We start from the raw sequence: 10,300 nt of genomic DNA on the forward strand, positions 1-10,300 counted from the left end.
TTTTTTTAGCTTTTCCTATGCTGTAAGGAAATTTGTAACTACTACTTTTAGAAAATAATATTTTAAATCTGAACTAACAAAGAATTTTCTCTTGCAATTTTTATACCTTTTGTTGGCGTAAATAAGTAAAAAATATTTAAAAACGAATTTTTGAAAGTTTTGTTTAAAATTCTAAATTGTGCTGCTTTTTTAAAATTATAGATGAGTATTATAGCACAATTTCTATAAAGGAATTTTTTTCAATTATAATTCATAATACATCATAGTGATAAGCACATTTGACATCTTAATTTTTATACATTTAATTCTAATATTAAAATTGTATTTAACCGTAATAATTAATTTTGCTTGTATTTTATAGTGATTATTTTTTAATTTTATTTTTAGTTCTGCATAAGATTTTTTTATTTACTGTTAATTTCATTTATTAACCCACAGCGGCGGTAGCCTAGAAAGGCTGTTAGTTTCGACGCGGCATTTTGCACTGTTTTACTGTAAGTGTCCGTGTCTCCTTGCAAATTGTTGTTACCAAATATTATCGCCCTGTATTATATGTAAAGAAATTAAATAATGAAGAAATCTGCATGAATACATGTATGTTTCTTGCACTGTGACAAAAACGATGGTATCTAGAGCCATCAAATTTTGAATAATGTAATCCTCCACCCGAACATGGGCATCTGAACAACCGAATTTCGAATTTCTCTTCATCTATTTCACATTTTGTAAAACTTTAACGAATTTTTGATTAACAAACTCAACGAGTTCAGAGCGAGCACTGTATGGAAAATAACAGTTTTATCTCCAGTGCGGAAATTCTAAAGATATGCTGTTTTCAAATTTATGTGGTTTAAGGGTGAAGAACATGATATTCAATAAATATAGGTTACACACAAAACTTTAAAAAAAGTTTCCTTTTGGGCGTAATATAAAATCTGAGTGCTTCTACATTATATTTTATCATTTTTTCCCCCGTCTTTACGCTCAAAAACTTTTATGCTCCGAATTTTATGAATTATTAAAATAACTAATCCACTTTAATGTTAATAATTTAATGATCATATAATCAAATGAATATGATCGTTTTGTAATGTTATTAAAGCTTGGAAAATCACTGCCTGAAAATGTTCATTAAATTAAAAAAAAAAAAAAAAATTATCAGATCTTGTTTCATTTTACCTTATTTATTTCAAAGCATCACGTACTATCAATCTTATTTAATGTTAATTTATTTTTACGCTAAATTAAGTTCATAAATTTTGCGCTTAGAGTTTTTACCGTTTTACCAAAGTAAAGATATTTGTACAAGAATTACGCGTGAAAAAAATGCGCGAAATGCAGTAAAAAGTGCTGTAATGAAATATATTAAATCCTATTTGGAAAAAACTGTGGTTTTCATAATCACATCATTTTACAACGTATCACATTTAATAATTAAAAAGAGATATGTGATAGAAACGCCATAGGTTTCAGTGTTAAAGTAAACCAGATCGTCCCTACTCTTTCTTGCCGACATGTCGGTGACGCGCGCCCCGCCCACTGGGTTAGTCTATCTCTTAAAAGGTCCATGGGAAATACTTACCAAATCATTGACATGATGGTAAAAGTTTCCCTCCTATGTTCCATGTCTAGGTAAAGAAGCCAACGACTTTACTCAACTTGACATGATTCATGTGGTTGTATTTCTTAAACTTTGTTATTTCACGAGATTGTTTAGTGCTGCCGTTTTGTTATTTTATCCAGATTTTTTGCAGATAGAAATGAAAATATTTTTAATATCAGTGCTTCCTTTCTAATTGGCAGGTAAGAAATGTGTTTTATGATTTTACTGCTTGCAGTGTTGAAAAACGTAAACACATTGCATTATTGGTAATGCAAAAGATGGAGGGAAGTGCTACTGTTCAGTTTATAGTAGAACTGTATGGAATTGTGACACAGACTATACGTGATATACGGAAAAATAAAGAAAAACTGAAATTTTTACATCAACAATGATTCAGTGATGAATCTAAAATTGGAAATATTTGCACAAGACGAAATTGGCCGACCTTGATGCTGTCTTGTGTGAGTGGTTCCAGATAAAGCAGAGTGATGGGTTACTGGTTTTAGAACTGCTCATAAGAGAAAAGGGAAAATAGATTCATGCTGAATTAAAAATGGAGGCGTGCGAGTTCAGCAGCAGATGGCTGAACAGATTTAAGCAGATTATGGTATACTGGCTTTTAGGAAAGCCTGAGGGGAAAAGTTTTCAGCAAATGCTATAGAGGAACTTATTGATGAATTTTCTGCACTGATTGTAGAAAAAAATCAGAACAAATTTTTAATATGGACAAGACTGGATTTCTTTGCCAATGTTTCCCTAGAGAAAGACATTTGGGACAAGCAAAAAAAAGTACATCACCGGGAAGAGTTACTATTTTAGTATGCAGCTGAAGCTTACAAAATATAACCAGTAGTAACAGGTAAGAGCATCCAACTCAGAGGTCTGAAAGGAATAAAATCCAAACCTGTGATTTACAGGAATAAAAATTCTTGGTTCACAAAACAACTTGTGACCAAATGGCTCATAAAACATTTCGTTAAAGAGGCTAGAAGGCATTGTAACTGTGTGGGGTTACCATCAAAGTGTAAGATTTTAGACAACTGCTCTGCACATCCAGATGTAACTGTGGCGTTCCGACAGATACTTCAACTTCTATTCATGAGATGGCGCCACGTGTAAAATCCAGTTCTTAATCGGAGCAGCAAACCGACGTCATTACTCACTCAGACTTCTCGTCAGACAACTGTACGCGGCGGTGGCATGAATTGTGTTCCGAGCTCTGCGTTGATCTCTGCAATGTAATTTAAATTGTAATTTAGTACTTAATATATTCTTTTGTTATAGGAGATTGTCTACTCTTATTTTCTTTAATTATATCATGCATTAAGCACACGACCACCAAAAGTGGTGACCTTTTGACTGAGCACGCTACTGACAATGGATTTTCAACGACCCTAAGCCACGTGCATCCAAGGCATTCTGAAGAACTGACTAAATATAACAACGAATATGGACATTAAACGTATGCTACAACGTACCCCTTCAATTATTTCTAGAAGTATTGATATATATTGCTTGTGTTTTTTTCAAAGTCGTGCATATCATCGCAAGGAGCTTCAGCAAATCATCAATGTGATCTGTTCCGTTTCGCTGACTTCGCCAGTCGTGCAATAAAGAAGTGCATTCAAAGAAGACATTGGTAGCACTTGTGCTGAAATGTTATATGGTGCAACCCTCCGTCTGCCAGGTGAATTATCTACTCCAGTTATCGACCCTCCAACATTCCTTCAACGTTTACGTGAGACCATGAGCAATATCTCGCCAACCCCAGCATCTTCGCATAACCAGCCAAGCTATTTTATACATCCTGCGCTTTAGACATCTTCGCGCGTATTCGTGCGCAACGATGCAATTAAGCCAACTTTAACACCTTCATATGATGGTCCATTCAAAGTTGTCAAACGAACACCGAAACATTTCACCATCATCTGCAATGGCAAACAATCAGTGATTGGAATCGATCGTCTCAAACCAGCATTTCTAATGCAAGATCCAACAACTTCCTCATCAACATCACTCCCGGAAGAAAGCTTACATCCCGTTAAAGAGCAACCTAAAACTACCAGATCTGGAAGAAAGGTTAAATTTAACCCAAAGTACTTATAACGTACCGATGGTACTTGGGGGGGGGGGGGAGTACTGTGGCGTTCCGACAGATACTTCAACTTCTATTCATGAGATGGCGCCACGTGTAAAATCCAGTTCTTAATCGGAGCAGCAAACCGACGTCATTACTCACTCAGACTTCTCGTCAGACAACTGTACGCGGCGGTGGCATGAATTGTGTTCCGAGCTCTGCGTTGATCTCTGCAATGTAATTTAAATTGTAATTTAGTACTTAATATATTCTTTTGTTATAGGAGATTGTCTACTCTTATTTTCTTTAATTATATCATGCATTAAGCACACGACACCAAATAACCATTTTAACAGGCGATAATATTGTAGCCCTTTTTTTGCCCCAAAATACTACATCATTGACAAACCAATGGAGCAGGGCATAATACACAGTATTAAATGCCACTGCAAATTGGAGTTTATGAAAAAAAAAAAAATTTAAGTGACCATTCTATTTTACGTTGTGACTAAAATTATAAAGACAGCCCCTATTTGTCAGCAGAATCATAGAACTCTTTTTCTCAAACATTAGTAAATGTATGGCCATCGTCTCTGTTTATTTAAACTGAGAGCGATAACGACGAATTTCTAATTTTAGGGTCAGTGCATCAAAGATTAAAGCAAGAAAATTTCTTCTTTATTCGAAAGGAAGAACAAATGAGGAGGCTCTACAAGAAGATATCATTGAACGGATGATGTGTCCATATGCCCGATGATGAAATTATTGTGTCTGTTTTGAATTCAACACAGCAAGAAAATGATTCAGACACCAGCACAGATAGTGAATTTGATAGGAGTGAGAAAATATCTTAATAAAGGTTTGGAACACGGTGAAAAATGCCTAAAATTTTTAAACAACAAAAGCAGGAGATCATGACTCTATATCAAGGTTGGCCAAGGCACATATGGCACAGCGGAGTTTTTACAATGGCATGTGAAGACTTATTGAATTAAAAGATTTGAGAAAATAATAATATCGTCTGTATCAACTCTATCGATAAATACACACACATAAACATATTAGAATAAATATAATAATTCAGTTTCTCTGCAAGGCATTATTTGTTACCCAACTGATTATTCAACTCATTTAATACACTTTCTCCTTATTTTTCGTTATTATTTGGCTTAACTATTTATTTTTTACACTGAATTAAGTATGGCTGTGATTAGCCCAGCTATTTCTCCCTCTCACCAATCCAGTATTATTTAACTCCTTACCCTCAGCCTATTGAACCTTCATCTCCTGATGTTACTGCTACACCTTCACAGCTCCTCCCACCTGGTTTCTACAGCAGATCTGCAACAAGAATTTTCCTCCAACAAGTGGGTTTTTTTTTCCCCCATTTACTGTCTCTAAACTTTGAATTTCCATCTTTGAAATGGCGGTCATAATTGCTATCAATTTGTCACAATATTATGCACAGGATCGTACTGTGTCCTGGCACCTGTATCGCGCTACATGCTTACCTAAGTAATAATTTAATACCATCTCCTTTCTCTCATCTGGCCCACCAGCGGCCGAGCGGTAAAGTCGCTGAACACTGGTAGTTCAGTCTGAGGTTCGAATCCCGCGAACGGGCTGGCTGCATGGGTGTTTTCGTGGTTTTCCCCATGTGTAACGTGTATACGAGCCAGTTTCCCTTAGAAAGTCCTCCACGAAGGCATCCCTCCTCTTAGGCAGATAGCCCTCGAGGCTTTGCCATAATCACACACACACACATTCCTTTCTCTCATCATACAATTAAATTTTTGACAGAGCATTAACCACTATATTTTTCTTCTCATGTATGTGTTTAATCTTGAGCTTATACTCCTGAAATTTTGACGGCGTATCTCATCACCTCTAGCAATAGCTACTTTCCCAAATATAAGCGAATGATCCTGACATGGTCTATGTAAACTGTAATTGGCTTTGCCGAAATACATCCTGAATATTGGAACAGCTAGCAAAACACATTAAGTGAGGGCTTATTCTGAATTTTTATAAAAGCCATGCTGTTGGACTTCTAAAAATTATATTAATGAATGGAAGCTAGCATTATATATATATATATATGTAAGAAAAATAAAAAATATGTAAAAGATTAAATTAGCTGAGAAAATTCTCTTCTGTATTCTAAAAATAGTAACCTGTATTTGCATTGCGCCATTTTGAGAAAAATCTATGTCATATGACTCTTACGTAATTCTGGTGATGTAAATTGAACTAAAACTTGTGCAGTCAATAATAATTTTACAGCAATATTAACTATCCAATCAGAATGCTTTGAGAACCAAAACTAACTCAGTTTGACTTCAGATTTGATCCTGAACATTACGCACATGCTTTCGCCTAGCTGCAGTGCTATCTGTCTGCTGCTACTTTTTTGCTACAAAGTTACCAAAAATGTAAGCAGTCTGGAACAGGCACATTTAATGTGCCGACTTGTGTGTAGTTGCTGAAAATAAAACGGAAGATTTAATCTGCCTTCGCCTCCAATTTCCTAGTCATTATGGATTAACACTTCTACGCATCAAAATTCCTCCTCCTGAATTTATTACATATATATTTATCAGTGGCGTAGCTAGGGTGGGGCAAGAGCATCTGTCCTCGGGTGCAGCATCCAGGGGCGCTAAATTGATGCTACGAAATTTAGAATGAAATATTTTCCATTCTTGGCGCAAAATCTTCAGTTGTCCCTGGATACTGGAAACCTTAGCTACAGCTCTGATATATATATTTGAAAGTCGGCTACAATACTTGCATATTGTTAACTATATTTCTTTTTCAGAAATACATATTCTGTTTCAGAAAAAATCATTTTTTTTTTCTTGTGTATTGGCATACTGGCTTTTTTCCTTTTTATATCATTGATACAAACTTTTGAAATGAAATTGATAAGATCATTCTCAATAATAATATCTATGCTAAACTGTGCTTATTTTTTTTTCCTCTTATTTTATATAGCTCTGCTTTTAGTACTAGCAGTGTAAAAATACACACAATTCTTTAGTCAATTTAAAATTCTTATTACTTTTTCTATCACATTGTAAAAGTTTTAGATACTAAAATTTGGTTATTTAACTAAAGGTCACTTCTTGATTGCTCATATGGTGAACAGTTGTAGATTTGTTCCAATATTAAAGCTAGTGTTTAAAATTAGAAATCCTGCTTGTCTATGTAAAGCAATGAAAAAACGATGAATAAAATAATAAGTGATGAATAATTGAATATTAAATAAAAAAACAAAGGGATAAAAGTAGTAATGAAATAAATTAATAAGGGAATTGTAAAGTATAGCACTGTTCGTATACATTCAAGCAGTGTAATATTATTTTTCCTTTAGTTTTGCTTTGAGTGGCAACAATTGTAAGAATTTATATATTTTGGTAGAATTGTTGAACTGTGGTGCTTAACCACCAGGGTGCCTGGGCGCCATAGCCCTACCCCTCATCGAATAACATGATAAAAATTTCGAATTATGAGAAATATAACTGAATGTGCTAAATAATTAAAACAAATTTCGCGTCAAAGAACATGAGGCTTATGTTAGAAAAAAGGAAACACAGAAGTCTTCTGTTGCTCAACATTGTTGGTCCGAAAATCACACTTTCAATTTTTCTGCTGCCAAAATTATTCAAAAAACATCTTCCATTGGAGAACTGGATTTTCTAGAGGCATTTCACATTCATAAAAATCTTTCTGTTCTAGTTAACGATCCTAATTCCAATCCAAATTTGCCTTCGGCTTTTAGAGAAATTATGTTTTAGTTCTGGTTTCGCCAACAGATGGCGCCACTTGCTTATTCTTGTCCAGGCTTTCTTATCTTATCTAATCATTATTTCCTATCTTGTTCATTTGCGGTTTTGCAGCTGAAGATGATGGTTCGGTAAAACCATCGAAACTAGTCCTGTGAAAATTTTGTAGGTATAACGCTGATTTTTGTTGTTTGACTTCTGAATTAGTATTTATTCGGCGTGTTATTGTGTCTTAATTAAAACATATTTTTTCCTTAAGTACCTAATTACTAATCCATACATAATTAACTATTTTTTAACAACTATTTCACAGAAGAATACATATACACACAAGAGAAACAAAATACGAAGTGTGACGCCTTAGTGCCACTAGTAAAAACAAAAAGCAATCAGGAGGAAAAAAGAACAATATACAATAAAGAATCTGAGCAACAATTTGCATAACACATATACAAAATTACATATTACTAACATTTAGGATCGCCCTTGGGCGCTTACTGAAATTGGGGTCCCTAGTATCATAACAATAGTTAACAACCACAGGATTGTCCAGAAGTTCCTGTTTATCATAAAATGCCCTAGATAGGCGGCAATAAAAATCACAAAGATCGTCTATTCTTAACTCTTTACGAATTTGGCTATTCCGAATGTACCAGGGGGCATTACATATCATACGCAATACCCCGTTTTGGGCAGCTTGTAACTGCCTTCTCAAACTTTTGCACGAGTATGCCCAGACGGGGCATGCATAACTAAGAATTGGACGCAACATGGTTTTGTAAATGAGCAACTTATTATCAATAGATAGAACACTGTTTCGAGCAATTAAGGGGAAGAGTGAAGCTTTACTAGCTCGAAACTTCCTGAGAATATGTGTAACGTGTGGGTTCCATGTAAGAGATTTACTGAGGATCACCCCAAGATAAGGGACCTGCTTGACCCAGGGAATGTCCACACCATACATTTGCAGGTGAGTCGGGAAATTCTTCTTAGTAGTAAACAGTATGGCATGTGTCTTGTCGACATTCACTTTGACTTTCCATTTGGTCAGCCAAGTCTCTAGCGAGTGGATGTGGTGTTGTAGCTGTTGTATTGCTGAACTAACAAATGCACTTTGCATAAGGATCGCTGTGTCGTCTGCATACATGGCTAGTGTTGTGTTGTGTGTAGTGGGGATGTCGTTCACGTAAATATTGAATAGGGTAGGGCCCAGAAGGGATCCCTGTGGAACACCAGCCCGTATAGGCCGGTTTGTGGATAATGAACCAGAAACATGAACGACAAAGTGTCTACCGGTTAGGTAGGATTTAATTATGTTTGTGATGTAGCCTGGGAGTCCCAGGTTGTGTAATTTGTATATGAGGGCATCCAGCCATACTCTATCGAAGGCTTTGGCGACATCTAAGAAAAGTCCACCAGTGACACGATGTTGTTGCATCCCACTGCTTATTAACTCAACAACTCTGTAGAGTTGATGCGTTGTCGAGTGCTTACGCCTGAACCCAAACTGATAGGGTATGAGGATCTTCTGCTCATCCAGGAAGATGTTTAGTCTATGTAGAATAACTGCTTCCACGATTTTGCTAAGTTGAGCTTAGCAAACTGATTGGTCGGTAACTCTCAGGAGCAGTCGCAGGCTTGTTGGTCTTTAGCAGAGGGACAATCTTGGCAGTTTTCCAACAAGTTGGGAAGTATTGCCATCGTAGTATGATATTCACTAACTTGGTGAAGTAGAGTATTATCTTGACAGGGAAGTGCTTGATCATCTCATTTGTGACACCGTCTACTCCAGGGCTCTTCCTTTTCGCAATTCGCATGATATAGAGACAGACCTCCGATGGCATGGCTGAGATAATGTTGTCTGTGCATGGCTGTGTTGTAAAATTGGAGTGGAAGTCAGCAATAAGCTGTTCAGTGTCTGAGTCTGAAATGTTGTTAATGCAGAACTGATATTCCAGATGCTGAGCTAAAAGTTCTGCTTTCTCAGTTCCGGTGTAATGGATCCGTTGAGGGCCGTGAAGGGGCGGAATGGCGTTATAGCATTTTTTGTACCTCTTCACTGCTTTCCATAAGGAGTTATCCTCTGCAGAAAGAGATCTGAGGTAGTTAGTCCAGCGATCTTGTGAGAGTTTATTTGTGAGAAACTTGACCGCTTCGCACAGGCGATTGAAGTTCCTTTTATCATCACGGTGTCTGGTGCGTTGATACGCTCGTCTTGCAGCATTTCTCTCTTTAATCAATAATCTGAGCTCTTGAGGCTTGTGTTTCATACCAGGTTTAACTTCAACTTGTGCTTTCGCATAAGCATTTTGTATATTTTCAGTGAGGTCCTTGACCAAACTATCAATGTCACTCCCCTTGTGTATCGTGGGTAAAGTGTACTGGGTGTTGGAGAGGGCTTTGGCAAAGACCTGCCAGTCTGTACGAAAGGCCCTGGTGTCTGATGTAGTATATCTGCTGAGGTCCAGAATAATCCTAACAGGATTGTGATCACTTGAAAGTTCGTCCAGTACGGAAATATCCAGTGGAGAACTGGTGTTCCGCAACAAGAAAAAATCAATAATTGCGGTGGACCCAGCAGCATACCGTGTTGGGGTACTTGGAACTGCCAATTTAAACCGTGCCGACGCGGCCAAGGAATAAATCAGTCTGCCTGTTGCATTAGAAGTGTAGCAGTTCCATGCGCGGTGTCTTGCGTTCAAGTCTCCACCAATAATAACATGTGTACCAAGTGTGAGTAGAATTTCAAGGTCTGTCTGAACGACAGCCACAGGTCTCATGGGAGGAATGTAGGTGGAGACAAAAGTGTATGGAATGTTAGTGTCTGTTGTGATGCAG

The sequence above is a fragment of the Stegodyphus dumicola genome, chromosome 2 (assembly GCF_044657685.1).
Source record: "Stegodyphus dumicola isolate Sdum_Otavi_A_Nest chromosome 2, ASM4465768v1".
Taxonomy (NCBI): Eukaryota; Metazoa; Arthropoda; class Arachnida; order Araneae; family Eresidae; genus Stegodyphus; species Stegodyphus dumicola.